This window comes from Coptis chinensis, chromosome 9 (genome assembly GCF_015680905.1).
Source record: "Coptis chinensis isolate HL-2020 chromosome 9, ASM1568090v1, whole genome shotgun sequence".
In the NCBI taxonomy this organism is placed as follows: Eukaryota; Viridiplantae; Streptophyta; class Magnoliopsida; order Ranunculales; family Ranunculaceae; genus Coptis; species Coptis chinensis.
The window spans coordinates 18,866,662-18,891,001 of record NC_141464.1 but is presented as its reverse complement, the minus strand read 5'-3'; the positions used below and the strand labels follow the sequence as shown (position 1 = coordinate 18,891,001).

At 36.9% G+C, this 24,340-nt stretch overlaps 1 pseudogene; it reads right to left on the bottom strand.

Moving 5' to 3' along the window:
* Positions 1 to 7,386: 7,386 nt before the first annotated feature.
* On the bottom strand, positions 7,387 to 23,872 carry LOC147475110 (putative 1-deoxy-D-xylulose-5-phosphate synthase, chloroplastic; annotated as a pseudogene).
* Positions 23,873 to 24,340: the final 468 nt, after the last annotated feature.

The window sequence follows — 24,340 nt, the reverse complement described above, 5'->3', positions numbered from 1 at the left end:
TGAGGCTAGTTCAATATAGTTATTGCATCTAGTTTATGATTTCCCATTAATTATTCTTTGAGGTTAGTTCAATGCAGTTGCATCAAGTTTTCGATTTTCCGTTAATTATTCTTTGAGGTTAATTCAGTGTAGTTGTATCAAGTTTATGATTTCTCGTTAGTTATTCATTAAGGTTAATTTAGTGCAGTTGCATCCAGTTTTCAATATTTCGTTAATTAGTTTTTGAGATTAGTTAATTGCATTTCCATCCAGGTTCTAATTTCTCATTAATTACTCTTTAAGATTAGTTCAATACATCTGCATCCAGTTTCTGATTTCCAGTTAATTATTTTTAGAGGTTAGTTTGATGTTCAATGCATTTGCATCTAGTTTCAAATTTCTAGTTATTTATGCTTTGAAGTTAGTTCGACCAGTTACATTCGATTTCTGATTTCTAGTTAACTATTATTTGAGGTTATTCCATTGCATTTGTATCAAGTTTCTGATTTCCGTTAAATATTCCTCAAGATATTGCATCTAATTTCTGATTTACCATTAGTTAATCTCGATTTTAGTTTTATGCAATTGCATCTAGTTTCGATTTTCCGTTAATTATTCTTTGAGGTTAGCTCAATGTAGTTGCATCTAATTTTCGATTTCTAGTTAATTGTTCTTTGAGGTTAGTTCAATATCAAGTTTTTGATTTCCGTTAATTATTTTTTAGGTTAGTTCAATGTAGTTGCATCAAATTTATGATTTCTGTTAATTATTCATTGAGATTAGTTGAAGACAGTTGCATCCATTTTTGATGTTTTAGTTAATTAGTCTTTGAGATTAGTTCATTGTATTTGCATACAGTTTCTGATTTCCCATTAATAACTCTGAGGTTAGTTCAATATATATGCATCAACCATCAAAAAATGTATATATGTGCATTTAGTTTTTTATTATTTATGCTTTGAGGTTAGTTCGATGCAATTACATCTAGTTTATGATTTTCCGCCAATTATTCTATGAGGTTAGTTCAACGCAGTTGCATTATGTTTTTGATTTTATGTTAATTATTTTTTGAGATTAGTTCAATGTATTTGCATCCAATTTTCGATTTCCCATTAATTATTATTTGAAGTTTGTTTGATGTATTTGCATACCGTTTCCAATTTCCCGTTAAATATTTTTCAAAGATTTGCATGCAATTTCTAATTTCTCGTTAGTTATTCTTTAACTTTAGTTTAATGCAGTTAAACATCCAGTTTTTTATTTTTAGTTAATTGCTTTTTGAGTCTGGTTTATTGTATTTACATAAAGTTTTCGATTTCCTGTTAATTACTCTTTGAGCTTAGTTCAATGTATTTGAAGTCAGTTTCCGATTTCCTTTTAATTATCCAATGTGGTGTGTAATATCAACTTCAAACAGGGCATAAAAATAAATTATGTTTGATTTACTATGTGGGATCACAAAAAATTATCTAGTTCCCGATTTCCCGTTAATTATTCTTTAAATTATACATGACCCACTATGTGGGATTTTCAAAGATTATCTACGAACGTGTGATGTTATATTAATTATTCTGAAAAATATTTGCAACTATATATACATAACTATTATATATGAATATTATATTGATCACTCATCTAAATTTCTTATAACGTAAAACCTCATTATCCATTAAAAAAAAAAACTCACCCTTGATAAAACCCTTCAACTTCATTTTGTTGTTTAATAATATAAGTTTGATTAAAGTTTTGTGAGATTGCCTAATAAGGAGAAGTTCATATTGACACTACTTGAATAGCAAAGCGTTCCCAATCATACGAAAAGAGATAAGATAAACACTATTTTAAATGCAAAACTATACTTATTGGGACATTCCCATAATATATAACACAACTATATTTTGACATTAGTTTAATGCTTCATCCAATTGGTGATCAAATTAAGGTCAACACAGATGGGGCTTCTAGAGGAAACCCAGGTCCAACTGGGTTGGGTGGATCCTTTAGAAATGTTCATGGTGATTTTGTCTTACTCTTGAGCAAGGGTATCGGAATTGCAGACAACTATACAGCCGAGTGCATGGCTATATTGGAGAGTGTGGAGCTTGCCCTTTCAAAAGGATGGAGCAATCTTTAGGTGGAATTAGATTTGGCAGTAGTTGTCACAACTTTTAACTCGGGGGCATCCCTTGGCAACTCCGATGCAGATGGAAAATTTGCACGGACGAAGGTGCAAAGCTTGAAAGTGTCGCAACCGGAGAGAGGCTAACCTAGCTGCGGACCGGTGACAAAATTTGGATCTTTCTTAGCTGAGAATGAGGCTTTTGTATCAAATGGCAGACCCCCATGGCTATATGAATGGGAGGTTCCATATGGTTGCTATTTTAGAATATCTTGAGCCTACATCGTATAACATGTAGGTTCTACCACTCCTATACAGTGCTTTTATTTCGTTTCTTTCCTTAATTCAATTTACACTTACTGAGCAAAAAAAAAGGTTAGTTTATTGCATTTGCATCCAGTTTCTGATTTTCAATTCCATTATTTATTTTTTGATGTTAGTTCAATGCAGTTGTATCTAGTTTCTGATTTCCCGTTATTTATTTTTTGAGGTTAGTTCAATGCATTTGTATTTAATTTCCTATTAATTGTTCTTTGAGGTTAGTTCAATGCATTTGTATCCAATTTCCGATTTTTCGTTAATTATTCTTTGAGATTATTTTAATGCATTTGCATCCAATTTTTGATTTCTCGTTTATTATTCGATAAGGTTGCATTTGCATTTAGTTTCCGATTTCCCGTTAATTATTGTTTGAGGTTAGTTCAATGAATTTGCATCCAAAGTGGATGATGCATTAAATCTATCCAACTTTATTTGTTTAGGCCCATATAGACATATAGTGCATACAATTCAATTTTATTTGTTATCCGCTTAGTTTTGATTGTACACCGTTAGTTATTTTATGATTATTTGACTTTTATTTTTCCTTTTTTGTCCTAGTCACATGTGTGGTTAACAAATATAGAAAGTAAATGTTTAGGCAACTCAATTTATTTTTTCCTTCGTTATTTCATTGTCTTTTTCTAAAAAGAAACTTTGTTATGTTAAACTTCACCTAAGATTAGTGTAGAAACTATTCTTCGTGGCGTAAAGGTTTTAGAAAAATCGTTTTCGGTGGAAACTATTGTTTTTAGCAATTTAGTTTTTTGTCTCCTATTTTTTCATAATTAGCTATAGTGTTTACGAAAAGTTGGAGAATCTATGAAACTCTAGATGGGATTGTTTCCTTTTTTATATCATATTTTTTTTAGTAATTAGTAATAGAGTTTAGAAAAAAGTGGAGTCTAGTGAGTGCTCCAATTGTCTGATTTTTCCATATTAGTCTCCTACTTTTTCATAATTAGTCAAAGAGTTTTACAAATATTGGAAACTCTGTGAATGCTCAAAAAATAGAGCTAAGAGGGTACAACTATAATATATATCTAAAGATTCTGCTTTGGGCTTGTAGGCCTTTTGTTTCGGGCCTAACTTCTTATATAACTCAACTTATATAGGTTTCTAGCCCATGAACCTAATCTGATTTGTGCTTAAACTCTTACGTTTTGTCTTATTTTCCAACCAACATTGTTCCCTTTTGGGCCTTATTTATTTCTATTTACAAGACCAGCCCATGAGCCTAATCTTTCTAGGGTCTAGACCAACCTGACTTGGTTCTGACTAGTTTGGACCGGGTCCAGTTCGATCTGTAATGACAAGGCTAGATCTGGCCCATAATAACAGGTCCACTTATGTAACATTTTATGTACCCATTTCGTTTTAAGTCCTCTCCTTTAGCCCTTGGACTACTCGGGTGCGGATCGACTCTTTATGACTTGGTGGTCTAATTTGACCCATAAGGACTGGTCCTAATTTTGGCCCATTAAAGTGGCTTTTTAAGTAGGCCTAATTGTTTTTTAGGCCCATTAATCTTCTTTTGGACCACGGATCACTCGTTCTAAGTCCGTTTTTTGACGATATGAATAACCATTCTGAAGCTTTTTCAAACCCTACGTATTGAACAATCTTGAAAGTGATTTTGAAGATTTAAGAATTCTGATATTAAATCTTTATAGCTTGCTAAGTTGGGTTTTGATTTATAAACTTGCGTTGATTATTTGTTTTATTACGTTCAAAGCATGCAATATGATAGAATGAATATTTCTTTTGGTTTATTAATATTATTGATGTCTATTAATTTCCACTATAAAGCTTATTGCATAGTGGACTTTTGATCATGTACATTATGAAAATACACACGTTATTCTGCTGCATGTTTAGTTTTCCCTATGATTATATATGTATGTTAATCAATGTCATTTAACGATTTGGTACTCACAAATTAGGCTGCATTGGTAGCTGCCACAGTGGCCCAATAGTAAGATATTGTGAATACTTCATCGTATTATTGTTAGTGACATTGTATAATGTTATTTATGATGATGATTAAGGATCCATTGGGATTATAATAAAGTTAAAATAATTGATATAAAGCTGATCATTTGGTAGTCACCACAGTGACCCAACATTGAGAAGTTGTAAATATCATTAACGTTATAGTTCTAATTAATTTAGGGTGATAATGTGTACTAAAGAGTTAGATATGGAATTGACTACCCACATGTAGCATACCTATCTAATTTTGACATACTTAATGATTTAGCCCTAAATGTAAGTTAACTTTTTGTATGTTGTGATACACACCCACAGGTGGTTTCATAATTATAATGTACGTTCATCATCATAATATTATGGAGTGAACACCTCGTGTGTTGTAATACTCACCCACAGGTGGTATTGCAATGACACTATTATGTTCATCATTAGATTTTAATCTAAATTATGGATATTTGTGTTAATAATCAAAGTTTTAATGTAGTGAGCATTATTTTGTTTATTAAAGTCCCAATTCATATACCATAAAGTGTTACTTGTCGAAACCTAAAGTGTCGAATATTCATATTACGTATAAGTTGGTGTTAACCATAGTAATTTCAACTTTGTCCATGAATATTGACTTAAAATATTCACTTTAGGTATAGTTTGGTATTCACCACAGTGAACCAACTATATTCTTGAATGTTATAATTGTGACAATAATTGTTGTTTGTTTATTCGATTGTTTTGAGTTACCCACAGGTAGACCAACCATATAAGGTTGAATAAACATTAAGGGGTAATATGCATTCTTTGGTTAAATAAGTATAGGATATCCACATATAGCTTGTTTGATTATCGAATGGGGACTTTATTATTATGCATCTTAAAGTTAGAGTTGAACGTAGCTAAATGACTATCATGTCTTCTTAGTTGTGGCATGAAGAATGTATAAATCTTCAGAGAAAAAGTTTGTAGAAAGATTAGCATATGATGTGATTCATTCGAATCTAAATTTGCTAATCTCATATGTGTGTGTGGAGTGTATTATAGGAAACAAACCAACACACAAGAAATGAAAGCCACAATAAGTATCGACATTTATATACATTTTTCCACTTTGTATTTCGTTGTGAGATACACCTCACATAAAGATGACAATTCACATTAAGATTATCTTTCTATCTTACATAATAAATCTCTACCAGTGTGAGTCGTTAAAATTTACATTATTGAGATTGTAAGCAATTAGACAAACAAATGAAAACTGTCAAACCAAATTGAAGTGGTGAAAATTAAGATAAAAGTCAATGTCATAGACTAATAATTGTTGGAGTTTTAGAACAGCGTTAGCCGTATTTGTGATAAATACACAATACTTAGAACGCGCCGGCACCGCAATATAATGATATGGTTGAAAGGCATAATCATACTTTATAGGACGTGGTTAGGATTATGTTAAGTTAGTCTAATTACCCTAGTTGTTAAGCTAAGGATATTTAAAGTTATAAAGACTGTTGTGTATTATATTAAACTTGCTTTCCAGTAAGATAGTTCCAGAGACTCTTTTGAGTAGTTATGGAATAAGAGGAACTTAACCTAGTTCAAGTTACCTGCCTTTTTGGGGATACCAACAGGGTTTGTGCTCATAAATTATCCACATAAAAATATATTGGATTTGAGAAAAGTTACTGGTAACATTATTGGTTATCTTGAAAAATCCAAAGGGTATATAGATTTGACTTACCTAACCAAAGGACGAGAACAGTAGAAACCGATAACGTTGGATTCTTTGACAATGGTGAAATCAGTGAGAGTGACATATCATGATATGTGTCTATTAAAGAAAAACTGGGACACAATCATGAAATGTAGAAAGTAAAGAAGTTTGAATACAAGTCCTGATACTTGTAGCCTCTACAATCACTACAACATAAAAAACATTTAAAATCACTCCATAAGTGATGTCAAAAATATACGACGTCACTTTTGCAAGTGATGTAACTGGTGGCGACGTGAAAAGTAAGGGTTTTCCACATCACTTTTTAAACGATGTCCACAAGTGATGTTACTTTACATCACTTTTTAATTGATGTCCACAAGTGATGTTATAACTTTGCATCACTTTTTAATCGATGTCCACAAGTGATGTTATAACGTTTAACATCACTTTTTAAATGAAATCAATAAGGCCGATTAACATCACTTAAGAAGTGACGTTTCATTCAGATTCCAAATTACTTGTAAAGTGATGTGAAATAACTCTATAAATCACTTTAAAAGTGATGTCCCATTTATCAAAATAATAATAAAAAAAATTGTCAATATCATCCCAATATAATACCATTTTCCAGGTCATTTATCATCAAATAAAGATAAAACGTATCTTAAAATCACATTCATCACACAAATATCATCTCCAATTACAAATATTACACTATATACAAAAAATTGTAACGAGCCAACATATACCAACAAAATCTAATTTGCAGTACCGAAATAAGCAAAAGAGAACCACAGTCACCCAACCAAGAACCTATCACAGCCTGGCTTGATGTAATCAATTTAATCCAAGAACCTATCGCAGACTAACAAATCACTCTGTTTTCTTTTTTCTGCAGTATGAAACATTGTACTAGAAAATCAATGCAAATTTTATAAAAGGAAAATAAACCCTAAACCCTAAACCCTAAAATAAACAGACGGAACATCCGCATAATAGAGTACCTGAATGACAAAGGAAGTTCTGAAGATCAGTCCAACCCTGTGCCAAAAGTTGGTTGAGGTTGACTTACAATAAAAACGTTGTCGTCTATTTTTCTGCATCACTAGCGGAGTAATCTAAAACTTGTGTCTGCCCAGAATTTTTTTTTAAATAGTTGTTAATGATTTGGGCAGTAACACCAATAGCATGTAATTTGCACGGTGCTTCCGGGAAGTGTAAGAGAGCACCTCTTCATTACCTATCAACATGCTCAAAGGCGGCATCTAAAATCTTATACAAGTCCTTGAATACAAAGCGGGATAACCATTACCTTGATTTTGCCATCAAGCTGTCCATCAAGTACAATAAACTGCACAATGTGGGACACAAATCCTCCCACGGATCCTTCCTCTACTGTTATCAAGAAGGTGTGTTCTTTGCATAGCTCCCTCACAAGCTTGATATCAAGGGGCTTGCAAAATCTTGCATCTGCAATAGTTACATGAATGTCAAGGTTGGCAAGAAGAGATCGAGCCCTAAGGCAATTTTGAACCATCACCCCGTACCCAAGCAGAGCAACATCTTTACCCTCTACAAGAACCCTGCCTTTTCCAATCTGGCAACCAATAGAACCAGTGTCATGAGCTATGCCAAAGATATATCAGCTGTAAGTTCACATGCTTCGACACGCCCACACAAGCGGGCGTGTGTTCTGGAAGTCCATACATGAAAGACATTGTACAGTAATTACCTCCAGGGGTATTCCATTGCATTAAAAGCTGTTCATCCCACCAACGACACCTCTTGGATAGCGGAAGCAAATGGGTCTATCATCTACATGGGCAGCAGTCACCACCATGTTTACAAGCTCAACCTCATCCGCTGGAGCCATGACAATCATGTTTGGCAAGCATGACATGAATGTGATATCAAATGCCCCACCAAGCATGGGACCATCAGATCCAACCAGTCCAACACTTGAAATTGCAAACCGCACTGGTACCTTTTGTTGTTCCATGTCATGGACAACCTAAGACCACAACAAAACATTGAGGGAGGGAGATAGAGTGTTACTTCCAACTAGAAGATTTTAAAAATATAGAACGGAGGAAATCAAGAAGTAACCATGCATTTTATATATATTCTATGCAAGAAATACTTGTGTATCCATTTGGGATATTAAAGCAAGTATGTTAAAGCACTAGAATATGAGTGATAAGAGCCCAAAACTGTAGTTTTAACCCTTTAACAGTCATACTTTTGGACCAATTATGTGAGTAATAATTAAAAGTTAACACTAATTACGTGTTTTTATGCATTTCAGGCTTCAAAGTCCATTATGTGTAGAAATGTGCCACTTTAGTGAGATAAAGGAGAAAAGGTCGGTTACTAAGGAGTTCCGTGATTAAAGGCCAAGATTCAAGAAGATAAAGCCTTCCTAAAGACCGGTCAAAAGCTGAAAAGTCGACACGGGCTGAAACAGCACACAAGTCAGCAGAACTTCCGAAAGCCGTATCTTTGGACTCAGACCTCAGAATTGGGCCTACCTTATGTCAAAACGACCGGCTCGGAAAGAGCTTTCCAATGGTCTAAGCCTTGACCCAATCAGAGAAGCAGAAGTGGACGACAAGTCGGTGGAAACCAACTGCAGCTGAAGAGGCCTTTTTGGACTAAAAGAATTGGGTTTTGGGCCTGATTCTCTGGCCCAAAACATGGCTCCAAGCCCATGCACGATTTTTGGATCTGAATGTATAAAAACCAAAGTTTAGCTCTTTGTTAATGGTAGCTAGTTAGACCTAAAATAATATAGATAATTCTAGATCTGTTTTTATTAATTAAATTAAGCTTTAGTTCCATTTTAAATTCTTGTTTTAGATTAAGTCTTTGAATCATTGTTCTTGATTGATTAGATAAATAAAATAGTTGTTTTCGCAATTTCGAATTGTGTTATTTCAATTTATAGATCTGATTTTAATTCTTGTTGATTATCATTCCGTAGTTTAAATAGATTAAACCATTGTTAGTTAATTTAGTTAAGTTAGAATTTTAATATGATGGGTAGTTATAATGAAATGGGAAATGATGGTTTGATGACTCAAGGCTAAAACCTCCATTAGAGGGGTTGATGAAGCCTTGATGAAAACTTAGTGGTATAGTGTAGAAACATTGTAGAATCTATTCCAATCTAGAAGGTCGTGATTAAGCCATGAGAATGGGTGGGCGACCTCACATGCTAGTTAGTACTTCGGTAGAAATGCCATGAACACTAGGGATTAGAACTCAAATTTCTTGCCGTAAGAACGCGTAAGAATCGAGATACAAGAATCTATGTTAGGCTATTAAGTTGGATTCGAGGTGGATTCAATTCCCTCTAATCCTTTATCTAGATTCAAGCACAATCATATTTCCATAGCATTAGTAGTTAAATTCAAGTAATCAAATTCAGTAAGTATATCGTAGTATATCACCAGTAAAGCTCTCATTGACTTAAGACCGACTAATTAGATTAGAAAAAAATTACATGCTAGAGCACTAGGAGTGGAACGAATTCGTTACTCCACTCTATTTCGATAGACTTGAGAGTAGGAAACTTTGATAAATATAAGCATCTTAAGATAGTTTTAGTTTACTTACATTTTGAGTTTCATCGTTCATTTCGTAGGTAGACTATTCATTTTAACTTTTATCAAATGGCGCCGCTGCCATCTTAGTTGCACTTTAGCATTGTTTTCATAGTAGAATTAGTCATTTTTAAGTCCCATTAAACCCACCCACCCATGTTTTGGTTATTCGTTTTCGTTGAAAAAATTCGGGGAAAAATTACACGGGCCGCCATCGCCGGCTTATAAGGAGCGCTGCGCTCTATAGTTCGGACTTTGAGTAGCGACTTTCTTCCCGAGACCGACCCCTCACTTACTAGACTTCGAGCGCGACCCGCCCTCTTACCAAGCGCGACCCACGCTCACGTGCTGGACTAGGAGCGCGACCGCGCCCTCTCCGAGCGCACCTGCGCCCTAAGCAAAATTTTGCGGATTTCTACAGGTTTGTTTCGAACTTCAATTTTGTAAGTTTTTAGTGTTCTAACTTGTTATTTACACTGAACACGCGTAAACAAGACGCTATTCATAAGCGAAGCAAGGACGCTTTCAGGTATTCCTTTCTTCCATACCTCGCATCTCCAGTTAGAGGTTCATACTAATATATCAAGATTGTTTGGGTTGTTTTCGTATTTAGACTTAGACTTGCATGAGATTAAGGTCTGGTCGGAGAAAAACACCGAACGTAATTAACCGTCAACAAACAAACATATCGAGTATACCAATCATAACACCTCTAACTACTATTCCACCAACCATACCTGACATAATGGGTGAAGAAAGAGAGACTCCTCTCTCCGACTTCTACAAAGCTTTGAGCGATAGCCCTAAATCTTGCATCATTCTAGCAGACCCAGTGGGGGATTTTTGAATCCCCCCAAACATATTTAATTTGTTACCCGTTTTTCATGGTTTAGGCCATGAAAAACCTTACCAACACATGCGTCGGATTGAACAAGTCCTTACAACATTCCATCATCCTACGGTTAGTGCGGAACAAATTAAACTGAGGGTATTTCCCTTCACCTTAGCCGATAAGGTAGCGTCTTGGTTAACTGCCCAAGCGCCTAACTCTGTGGACTCGTGGGCTAAACTTGTTCAGCTATTTATGGAACATTTTTACCCACCCCTAAAGATGGATGAAATGCTTTCCAAGATTCATTTCTTCCGACAGAACCCTCATGAATCATTTTCTGAGGCTTGGAATCGTTTCACCGATCTGCTAATAGAGTGTCCACACCATAACCTAGGAAAAGACACGTTAGTTCGTGCCTTTTGCAAAGGACTTCAACATCACCATAAAGAAGTCCTTAACATAATGAATGGGTTTCCTAAGTAAAAAGGCCTCGAGGAGGCTTATAAATTTTAGAAGAACAAACTAAACGCTAATAACAATTGGGGAGTGATGATATCCCCCGCTCTACTAGTTCTTCTTCAGCGAGTTAAGGCGCCCGGTATGTTTGAGATGAAACCCGACCCAGAACTTAAAAATTTAATCGAATCTCTAACTAAAAAAGTAGAGGCTATTTCTATTCAACAAAATCCTATTCCCTTCATGAATGTCAACTCCAACCCATGTAATTTCTGTTTGAGTCCTGAGCACCCTGACTCCTATTGTCCTCTCGCCTATGAACAACAACAATTAGAGGAAGATAATATTTGCTCCATTAATAACTATCCTATTCCTAATGCCCCATGGAGACAACATCCCAACTTTAGTTGGTGAAACAATCAACAAGTTACAACTCCAGGGTTTAATAACCAAAATGTTAGGCAAACAAACAACTATAATCAAGCTCCACCTAGGCAAGGACAAGGACAAGGTCGGAAATTATAATAATTATAACAACCAAAGCGTAAACCCGACAAGGTGTAGCACAAGGTCAGAATAATTATAATAATTATAATACCAATAGAGGTATCGTTAGGTTAACAATAGTAACTATCAAAACCCACCCATAAATAATCAGCGTGAGATAGTTCGGTCGCACCACCGTGACTACTACACCTACACAAACGGACCGTATCAACGCGCCTTTTATACGAGGTTACCCAACAACTTTTCCAATCAATGACTCAATCAAACCAACAGATATTACAATCCATAAATCGGGGCATACAACGGTTAGCCCAAGAGAAAGCCCAACCAAAAGGCGTGTTTCGGGACAAAGCGATACCAAACCCTAAAACAACAAACACGACCTTTGAGGTAAACGGTAATACTAGTACGAAGCGACAATAGTAGGTGACCTAAATGCCATCACCACTCTCGCCTCGGAAAAGTGGTTGATAACAAAGTAACTATGCCTATAGTTACCCCGTGATCCTCCCTACACCGGATATCGAACTAGATCTTTGAAATAGAAACCGAAGAACCTACCTTTGTAGAGGTACCGGTTAAACCACAACCTAAGAAACAGAAAGCCAAGGTTACACATCAAGTCGAGCCATACGCTAAATATAGAGTGAAACCACCATTCCCTCAAAAATTAGCCATGCTAACCAGGGATACCAACTTCGAGGAGATTAGGAATGTTTTCAAAAATCTAACGATAAACCTTCCTTTTCTCGAAGCTATTAAAAAGCTACCTAATCACGCTAAGTTTCTTAAAGAGTTGTGCACTACTAGGCGTAAGGCCAACATACCGAAAGACGCCTTTTTAACTGAACAATTCCCAACTTTATCCGAAAATAATGGAATTGGTAAGTACAAGGACCCCGGTCGTCCTACTGTAAAATGCACCTTAGGAGATTCCCACATGACGACCAGTTTATTAGACCTGGGGGCGAGTGTTAACTTACTCCCGTATTACTTGTATAAACAAATAGGTCTACAGGAAATGCAACCTACAAAAATAACGTTGCAATTAGCGAACAGGTCTATTAAGTATCCTAAGGGTGTAGTGGAAAACGTGCTTGTTAAGGTTCAGGATTTCTACTATCCTGCGGATTTTGTTATCCTCGATACAGAAGTTGCTAATGACTCTGTACCGATCATCTTAGGGCGCCCCTTTTTAGCAACTGCCAACGCACTTATTAATTGCCGCGATGGTAAGATGTCCTTATCTTTTGGCCATCTCACAGTTGAGGTAAATGTTTTTAAAATGATGAAACAGTTATCAGATTCATCTATAGATGGGGAGGTTAGCATGATCGAGAGCTTAGCTCAAGATTATTTTAACAACACGTTTCCTGAAAACAATATGTACAAATTCCTTTCTTTTGGAAAGTCAGATTTTGTAAATGACTCCTACTTAGAGGAAGTCAACACCATCCTTGAGTCCACACCAATTGTAGACACTTTGGTTGCTCCACATATTGAGTATGAAGACTTGCTACCTAAGCAAGTATTCATTATGCAAAATGAGGACCCCGACGAAACATCTATTGATTTTCCTCCCACCCGGTCTTAAACCCCTTCCCCCAGAGTTAAAATATATTCAACTCGATCCGGATGGTAGTCATCCGGTAATTATATCTTCTGTTATCTATTGATGAAGAGACACGCGTTTAATCCGGGTGATTAGGGAACATCGGTCTCGTGATTGGTTGGTCCCTAGCTGACATTAAGGAATTGACCCTAATGTTTGCACTCATCGTATCCATTTGGAGGATAACGCGAAGACTTCTCGCGAACCTCGTCAAGCGAACCCCGCCATGAAAGAGGTGGTGAGGGAAGAAGTCTTTACGATTACTTTCGATCGCGGTATCATATACCCCATCTCGATAGCGAATGGGTAAGCCCCATTCATGTAGTTCCTAAGAAATCGGGAGTTACCATGGTTAAGAAGCGGAAAGGGTGACTATGTTGTCACACAAGGTCCTATGAAATGGAGGATCTGTATTGATTACAGACGTTTAAATGCTATGACACGAAAGGATCACTTTCCTTTACCTTTTATAGATCAAATGCTCGAGCGCCTAGCTGGTCATGCTTTTATTGTTTTACGGATGGCTACTCGGGCTATTTTCAGATTATTATTGATCTTGATGACCAAGAAAAGACTACCTTCACATGTCCCTTTGGAGCGTATGCCTATAAGCGAATGCCTTTTGGCCTTTGTAATGCTCTGGAACCTTCGGTGGTGTATGCTTCATATATTTAGTGACATGGTAGAGTGCTTTATGGAATTTTTCATGGATGATTTTTCTATCTATGGAGACTCCTTCACAGACTGTTTGTCTAACCTGTCTAAGGTTTTGACAAGGTGTGAAGAAAAGAGCCTCGCTTTTTAAAGAGGGGAAAAGTGTCATTTCATGGTGAAAAAGGGCATAGTACTAGGTCACATTGTATCTAGTGATGGCATCGAAGTGGATAAGGCCAAACTAGATAAGATAGCGACTTTACCTAAATCACGGACTGTCCGTGATATTAGAGCCTTTCTAGGGCCATGCAGGTTTTATAGGCGATTTATTAAAGACTTTCGAAAATAGCTAGGCCTTTAACTAATCTGCTTTTGAAAGATGCAATCTTTGATTTTAATTTTAACCTGTAAGAAGGCTTTTGAAACTTTAAAAGCCGCCCTAACCTCTGCACCAATTATACTGACCTCCGATTGGTCTAAACCTTTCGAACTCATGTGTGATGCTAGTGATTATGCGGTTGGTGCGATCTTTGGGACAAAAACTAGATAATAAGTCCACTGTCATTTATTATGCTAGTAAAACATTAAACGATGCTCAACGAAATTATTCAACTACAGAAAAAGAATTCTTAGCCGTCATTTATGCTTTAGATAAGTTTAGATCCTTATTTGGTTGGTTCTAAAACTTTAGTTTACACGGACCATGCAGACCCTTAAAAGTACCTTCTTGCAGAGAAGGATGCTAGCGAGATTAATCCGATGGATCCTTCTCCGCAAGAGTTCACATTATAAATAAAGGACAAAAAAGAGGGTCGAAAACGTAGTTGCCGACCACTTATCTAGACTCACAAACGACGATCGGTGATTTCGAGTCCATACCGGACTCTTTTCCCGATGAGCATCGTATGCCATTTTTCAGCACCATGGTATCTTTGACATTGTAAATTATCTAGCGGCTGATGTTATGCCTTATAATTGGTCAAGAAATGAGCGTAAGAAGTTTTTGGCGAAGTTATACTACTTTGGGATGAGCCCTACCTTTTTAAGTATTGTGCGGATCAGATTATTCGTCGTTGTATTCCCGGTGGGAATACAATGAAGTTCTATCGTTCTGCCATGACAAAAGTGTGGTGGCCATTTTAGTGGGATGAAAACAGCCGCTAAAGTTCTTCAATGTGGATTTTATTGGCCTACCCTTTTTAAGGATGCCCAAGTGCATTGCAAGGCGTGTATTCGTTGCCAACAACTTGGGCTTAATCATTTAAACGTAATATGATGCCATTAAATCCAATCTTGATCGTAGAAATTTTCGGACGTTTGGGGCATTGATTTCATGGGTCCTTTCCGGTTTCCCACGGTTTCATTTATATTCTAGTTTGCCGTGGACTACGTGTCTAAATGGATAGAGGCCCTAGCTTGCCGTAGCAATGACCATAAGACCGTTGTATTTTTTATTAAAGAATATATTTTTAAATCGGTTTGGCATTCCTAAAGCCATCATTAGTGATGGTGGAACACATTTTTTGCAACAGAGTTGTTGCATCTCTAGTGAAAAAGTATGGAGTTACACACAAAGTAGCAACTCCTTATCATCCACAAACTAGCGGACATGTAGAAGTTTCTAATAGGGAAATCAAAAAGATTTTAGAAACAACTGTAAACCCTGATAGGAAAGACTGGTCAAAGCGTCTATCGGATGCCTTATGGTATAGAACTGCTTTCAAAACTCCTATAGGTATGTCTCCCCTTTAGACTTGTATTTGGGAAACCATGTCATTTGCCCGTTGAATTAGAGCACCGTGCTCGTGGGCTATAAAAGCCTTAACTTCAATATTGATGAGGCAGGTGTCAAACGCAAGTTGCAATTGAATGAGCTTGAAGAAATCCGTAGCGATTAAATGCGATCTCATGAAGGATTATAAAGCTAACATGAAGCGTGTTCATGATAAGCATATCTTGCGCAAAGAGTTTGTGGTCGGTCAAAAGGTTTTGCTTTACAACTCCGTCTACATGTTTTTCCTAGGGCAAACTAAAACCCGTTGGTCGGCCCTTTTCTAGTTATGAAGTCACCCCTTACGGGGCAATCACCTTGGTAAATCCAAATGACAACAGTACCTTCCAAGTTAATGGTCAACGGTTAAAACATTTTCACGAACTTACGTCCCCCACGATGTAGAGGAAGTCCTTTTACAGGACCACTATGATGAGGATGACCCTTGTCATTTGGTGTACTTACTTTCATTTCCATATCCGATAAGTACACCATTCAGGTAACCGGGCCCTCCCTATGGAGTGTGTGGCTGTAAGTACCGGATCCTAAGTCCACGGTTTACATAATTCACGTTTTCCACTTTTGCATGTTTTCGGTTTTGAGTCATGTTCCTCGTGGAGTGAATTATGTATTTATTGTTTTTCGTGTTTCTTATAATAAACATATAAAAATAAAATTAAAATTCTTTAAATCATAGAAATAGCAATCCAACAAGTCTTGGGAATCGACTTTAAAAGCGACCCGTTGTAAACAAATTTTGTGTTTAAAAATTTGTTTTGGGGTGGGCAGTCGATCTTTCCATCGGGATTGCTCGAACTTTCCATTGGTTTTGTTTAGGCCCATTAGTTCAATTGGGTTGACGTAATCTAAACTTAGATTTCCTTCGTCGCGATAACTTACGTCACACACGCACTTCGAGGCGTTCTTCCACCCTCTTATACGTCACCCATGGTTGGAATTGAGTGTTTTATGGATCATTGGATTGGAAATTCTCTACTGATCATTTCCATAACTCATTCGCCAAAATCGGGCCAGTAACAAAGCGGCAAATTGAGTTTGAAATTGCGCGAAAAATTGGAAAATTTCGAAATTCAAACTGGGCTTGGGCCCAAACCGCACTCACGTTGTGCGTCTCCTTCCTTCCCAACCCACACGCATAGTGTTTCCACTTCAATCCCAAACCGCCGGTTACAAGTTTTGGAAACCAAAATAATAAAAAAAATAATAAATAAATAAATATAGAGAGAGGGAAGAAAACCTAACTACACCTACAACAAGGAAATCAAATCCACCTTAAATCTTCTCTAAACAATCATCACCACCAACCCAACTTCGAAAAACACCCACCAATTACAGTTTCCACCACCACCACCAACGCCACCAACGCCGTTTTAGTAGTTTTCTTCAAACTTCGCCTCCCCACGTCTACAAACCGTTAGTAGTCTAAGAAATTTCAATGGCGCTTACGACGTAGAATTTTGCGGAAAAAGCGTTTTGCTTCCGATTTCGGCGCCATTTTATGACGCGGAGATGTTCAAGAGACATTGGAACGGACTGTGGTACTCAACTGAGGAGTTCTATCACTATGATTTGGTAGAACAGTTTTATAAAAAGCGAGAATTGGAAGGGGATAGGATTTTTCATAAAGTTAGGAGGAACGGAGAGAAGTGCTTAGCGGACGGTTGTTATTTGAACTATTAGGAATTACGCTTTGAAAGCAACCTAGTAACGACAATTCAAGAACCCCCGATATCTTGGAGTTCTGCTTTGATGAAGGATACTGTCGTGGAGGGTGAATACAATCCGACATCCCATTCGTCTGCCCGACCACCCCGAGAACCAATCAACCGGGTGTAGCTCCGTGGATTGGTAGGAACGCCCCTCGGGAAAGACAAAGTCGATGATATCGGCCCGCAATGTGCGCGACGTTCTCTGGATTTTGCAAACAAAGAAGTATAATTTCTGCATCCTTGATTTAATGTTTAATGTGATTCGAGGAGTGGGGAAGAGTTTAGCGCCTCTTCCGTATTGATCACTAAGATCATGCTCTCCTTTAGATTTGTCACAAGATCTGCTCCTATTAAGATCAAATTGCATTCTAATGCAAGTATCTATCTGGATTGCATCCAAGAGACTTTTGGCCATTATGCGAAGAAAAAATGGATGAGTCGGAGGATGAAAGGGAAGATATGACATGGATGGATGAAGATACATTAGAGAAGTGTAATTCTAATGTAGAACGATGCAAGTGTTGCAAACCGCCTTTGCGGTGCGTTTATGGTATTTGTGGTGATATCGAAATAGGCGGATAGTAGTTCAAAAGAAGCAAGGGAACCTTCGAGGAGATTTGAAATGCTCGAAGGGGTTACGGGACGATATCTTGTATAACATAGAGACTATCCACCAGAACAACAAACCCGATTATGCGTATTTTCGATGCTGAGATGGAAGCCCAACGCTTGTTCCGAATAGAGATGCTACGACGCATGCCACCCGTAGAGGACTCTGTTTCAGCCGAGTCCGACAGGCATGAGCGTCGTCGCCAAAGGACAGAGGGTTCAAGCCAATCTCCATCTCGGGTCCATCATCATCACAAAACTAGGTGTTCACCCCGGTTGGAGTTATTTGTTATTTCATAATTTCGTTTTATTAGAAGGATTTTAATTCAAGAGTTAAATTTAAATAGTAATGTGTTTATTTAATGTTGTTTGGATTTATATTTTATTTTATTTTTAATATAATGGGTTATTTTCGAAAGTCTTGCTTGTTTTATCATTTATCCCACCTTCCGACTTGGTTGGGGGTGGAAATATTTAGACCGAGCATAAGTCGGTTATATGATCATATATATGTTACGTTGTCTTGGAGGAAAGGTTGATAATTTGGCGATATCGGCATATCTATGACTTGTGTGGTGGTGGCATGAAATCTAGGAAAGTTTAGAAGTTACTATTCTAAATCCAGTATGAAAGATACCAGGATTTTTAGGAAATCATGAAAATGGCTTGTTTCCGTTTTCGGTTTTGGGAATTTTCCTATTTCCGGAAATTGCCTTCAAACAAATAGGGAACTTCCCGATTCATTTTGGAAGCTCATAACCTATTTAAACTCCTTCTTTCTACACTAACAAACCACAATACATTCCACCATCATCCCGCACCATCCACTCCAAGTTTTACTTTCTTTTTCATCTAAACTCCGGTTTCGGTTACGGCGCGCGCTTTGTGTCGGAGCGCTGCTTTTACTTTTTTTTGAAGAATTTTGTTAGAAGCGACCGCCCTCATAATCGAGCGCGACCGCCCTCATCTCTCGACCGACCTATCGACCTAGACCCGACCAGCCCGCTCATGGAAAGCGACCACCCCCCTCATACCAAAGCGTGACAGCCATAACATAACACTATAATCGCATTTACACAAGACGACCGCCCTACACGAGCGACCAGCGCCCTACGCCTTTTCAGTTTTCGTGAACGGAAATTTCCAATTTTCAGACGGTCATTCCAGGATTTTTGTGGAACTGTTCAAAGAGTTATTGTGATGACATCTCCTATAGTCATACCTGAACAGTCTTTCAAAGATGTGTTGGGCACCGAGACCTATGGACACTGGTTCCAACACAGGATCCTGCAGTTAGGATGGCGTCATCTACTGGTAAGTGATGACGAGTCATATTCACCACAACTTACTGCTTATTTCTATGACCATGTTAAATTCTATTGTAATAAGGATGGAGATCAAGAATTCTTCGTTGTAGTCGATGACACGACACATGAATTCAATAAAAATTTGGTCGCCTTAGTTTTAGGAATACCAATACCTGATCCTGTTCACACATGGGCATATATGACTGATAATGCATATCTTTATGATTATACATATTTCCATGATTATTATGGGGGAGGGGTATTTCGAGTAATGGACCAGGGGTGATATAGCATTGCCCTTGGTAGCCTTTCCTTAAACGTAGGCACCACTATGTTATTCATCCTGATGAATATTTTGGGGGAATGGCAGTTCATTTCTGCAAACAGTACTGCTGGTGACATTTTCCTCGCTTTAGCTGAGGGACGTCGCCATTATGACATTCCCCGAGTTTTGGTCACTAGTCTTAAGAGAGCCCAAACCATGAGGCGTAAGTATCTTCTTATGCCTGTGTTGGTAAGCCGCATCATGCGTAGTTGTTTACCTGTATTCTGTGCACAATTCACAGATTGGAAAAGGGTTGAAGTCATGAGACCCACCAATAGGGTGGTTCACTCATTGCGAATAATGACTTGGTTGGGATGGCAGGTGCAGCCTCATTTGGTCGCCCCGTACATCCCATCAGACATAATAACACTTAACAGGTTAGCATTAGTAGATGATAAATGGCGGCAAGCTTGGCAAGTTATAATGGATTTGGCGGGATCTTGAAGGAACCTCATATCTTTAATGAGGAGGAGGATGCTTAAGCGGGGAGATAAGGTAAGTTTTAGTTTTTAGTGTCCGCTTATGTCCCAAGCAATTTCATTTTGTTAACCCCATAATGGGTGGAACTCGTATAGAGTTGCGTCAGTTTATTTCCTATAGTAGTACGTTCTAACTTTGTTTTGTAGATGTTCCTGAATTTCACACGTTTCAATGGTATTTTTCCTACCCTCTTTATTTACAATACTTTGAGGATAAAGCATGATTCTTGTTGGGGGGGCATAGAAACACGTATAATTGAGGCATCTATTAGGATATAAATATGTATAATATGCATTTTATTTCTAGTTAAAAATTTAAAAAAAAAATTCAAAAATATAAATAAACAAGTTATGCTATAAACTTAGGAATATTGGTATTGTTTTCTTTCTCCATGCTCTTAACAATCTAGAAGTCTCACGTAGCTTTTGCATCAGAATAATTGTTAGAAACTTAGGTTAATATATAGGTAATAATCTTTGCGTCTATCTATAAATATATTACATGAGTATCTATGATTGTTAGCAGTAAGTTTTTGAAATCTAGGCTAGAGTACTTATTCTACAAATCCTGTGAGAATATAGCCTAAAGCCTTATATGAGCGAAACATTTGAGAAATGACACAAGGGAGAAGTAAAATCCGGATAGAGATATCACACGTCCACTTGCTTGATCACTATGCCATATCCTAAGTAAGAATTTAGGCCCTTTTTGGATCGATATAGCCAGAAATTCAAACCTATGAATTATTTTCCGCTAGTAAGCCCCTCGAGCCTTTCTTTAGCCTTCCATAAACCACAATTCCTTTACCCTGTTACAAAAACAAAAACAAAAAAAAAAAAAAATAAATCAACCTACCCAATTTAGAATAAGTCTGAGAATAGAATGAGTGAAGAAAGAAGAAGAGAAAAACCTGTGTAAACAAAAATTAGTTAGTTGCTTCAGAAAAAGAAAAGAAGTTTCCATCCAAGGAAAAGAAAAAAAATAATATAGAAATAAATAAAAACTCCAATAAAAGGGAGTCAAAAGCCAAAGAAAAAGAAAAATATGGCTAAGGATGGAAACAAAGTATAGAAGCAAAAGAAAATAACAAGGTTTTCTCTAAGTTACATAATATGAAGACTTTATTATCTCAGACTTGTCCTTTTGAATATCCATTTCCTTCCTTCTTAAACCATCTCCTAATCCCCGCAACACCTAATAAAGACCTCTAGCTCAATTAGGAATAGGTTAGTGTGATAGTAAGTGGCAGATGTGTTTGATCGACCCGGCTTCCTTGTTGTCATTGAGATTGTAAGGTAAAGTGTGCCCTTGCACTGCGGAGCAAAATAAACTTGAGTGGAAAAATCAGAGTGGTTTTGTCTTGACATTTATGTGAGGACCTACTTAAGGACGCTTATTCGAAGTTTTCAGAAACTTAACCTGCTAGGCATTTCATAGTATTACTCATAGTATATATATTTGTATCATAGATGATTGATTATTATGCATATATTAGTTTAGGTTTTTGACTTGGTTATTCTTATTCAATTGCTAGTGAGATGTATAGATAGTTGGGACATGAATGAGAAAAACAATAGTTTTATTTCTTAGTCGTTGTAGTATAGTTGAAGTTTGTGAGTACCTTCACTGGAAAACTCTCACGAGGCTATAACTCGTCCACTAGGGAATTCATAGTGGTTTAAGGTCTTGTTGCATATGGTCAATGCAATCACACTCAGCGAAACGAGAGTAGATAGAACTCCATTTTTGGTCACTTATTCTAATTTCTCATCTTTGCTTGAGGACAAGCAAAATGCTGTTTGGGGGTGGTTTGATAAGAGCCCAAAACTGTAGTTTTAACCCTTTAACAGTCATACTTTTGGACCAATTATGTGAGTAATAATTAAGAGTTAACACTGATTACGTGTTTTTATGCATTTCAGGCTTCAAAGTCCATTATGTACATAAATGTGCCACTTTAGTGAGATAAAGGAGAAAAGGTCGGTTACTAAGGAGTTCCGTGATTAAAGGCCAAGATTCAAGAAGATAAAGCCTTCCTAAAGACCGGTCAAAAGCTGAAAAAGTCGACGGGGTGAAACAACACACAAGTCAGCAGAACTTCCGAAAGCCGTATCTTTAGACTCAAACCTCGGAATTGGGCCTACCTTATGTCAAAAGGACCGGCTCAGAAAGAGCTTTCCAATGGTCTAAGCCTTGACCCAATCAGAGGAGCAGAAGTGGACGAAAAGTCTGTGGAAACCAACTGCAGCTGAAGAGGCCTTTTTAGACTGAAAGAATTGGGTTTTGGGCCTGATTCTCTGGCCCAAAACATGGCTCCAAGCCCATGCACGATTTTTGGATCTGAAAGTATAAAAACCAAAGTTTAGCTCTTTGTTAATGGTAGCTAGTTAGACCTAAAATAATATAGATAATTCTAGATCTGTTTTCATTAATTAAATTAAGCTTTAGTTCCATTTTAAATTCTTGTTTTAGATTAAGTCTTTGAATCATTGTTCTTGATTGATTAGATAAATAAAATAGTTGTTTTCGCAATTTTGAATTGTGTTATTTCAATTTATAGATCTGATTTTAATTCTTGTTGATTATCATTCCGTAGTTTAAATAGATTAAACCATTGTTAGTTAATTTAGTTAAGTTAGAATTTTAATATGATGGGTAGTTATAATGAAATGGGAAATGATGGTTTGATGACTCAAGGCTAAAACCTCCATTAGAGGGGTTGATGAAGCCTTGATGAAAACTTAGTGGTATAGTGTAGAAACATTGTAGAATCTATTCCAATCTAGAAGGTCGTGATTCGCCATGAGAATGGGTGGACGACCTCACATGCTAGTTAGTACTCGGTAGAAATGCCATGAACACTAGGGATTAGAACTCAAATTTTTCTTGCCGAAGAACGTAAGAATCGAGATACAAGAATCTATGTTAGGCTATTAAGTTGGATTCAAGGTGGATTCAATTCCCCTCTAATCCTTTATCTAGATTCAAGCACAATCATATTTCCATAGAATTCGTAGTTAAATTCAACTAATCAAATTCAGTAAGTATCGTAGTATATCACCTTCGTAAAGCTCTCATTGACTTAAGACCGACTAATTAGATTAGAAAACAATTACATGCTAGAGCACTAGGAGTGGAACGAATTCGTTACTCCACTCTATTTCGATAGACTTGAGAGTAGGAAACTTTGATAAATATAAGCATCTTAAGATAGTTTTAGTTTACTTACGTTTTGAGTTTCATCGTTCATTTCGTAGGTAGACTATTCATTTTAACTTTTATCAATGAGGCATCATGATATTGATGTAGTGGATCCAATATGTGAAACTATCCAATATTTGTGCATGGAATTGTTCGATCAGTATGGTACATATTCTACTTGCATATAAAAAGGAAAGTGGAATTTGGCTGTTTTTTGTTGGCATAGAAATATCACATTATTACTTTTAGAATATTTGATTTATTTCACGACAGAAGTTACTTTATCCCTAATCATGACTTCTTTATCCCTCACCATAAGTATTTAATGAGAAAAAAATTTCATAGAGAAGGCAAAGTTATATTTTCTTGCCTACAAGCTCGAAAATATTCCTGTTGTTCCAAGTAGATTAAGTAGAACCAGTAGTTTAGCATAGATATAACATTGCAGATGTCATCGAAGTCTCTAATTAATCAAACACATGCTCAAGTTTAGAATAATAAGAAGGATAACCCGATCATAAGCTCTGTAGAAATGTGGATGGAACAACACAGAACGGCTTCAGTCCCCCACAAGACAAACCAGCAACAAAAGTCATTGCATGTTGCTCAACCATCCCCACATCAAAAACCTATCTGGGAAGCTTGCATGAAATAATTGAAGTGATGGATCCATTTCCATGCCCGCATGAACAACCACAAGTTCTTTGTCCCTCTTGCACAACAGAAATGGCATGAGATTGAACCAGCTCCAATCTAGTAAATTCGTGATGAAAAACCACTCCAATATGCTCTAAGGAAAACTGAGAAGAGTACCTTAGCAGCCTCTCTAAACTTTCAAAAGGATTTACTGGATTGGAGCTTGCTAAGAGTAGTAGATAAAGCACTGATTGTTATCTTGGAGCCCTCTTCTAGCTTTGGGTGTAAAGAGTGTCGGCTGTCATTTAAGATCACTACCATATTGAAATCCAAGTATTCAGCATTGCTCGTTGCCTCATTCCTTTCTTAAAGAACCACTCCATATAAGTCGCATTAACCGTTCCATCAAGACAGCGTTCACGAAGCTCGTCAAAGAGCTCATTCGCTCTCTCCAAATTACCCAACTCAAGGAACCCAGAAATGAGATTATTATAAACAAGGGAGT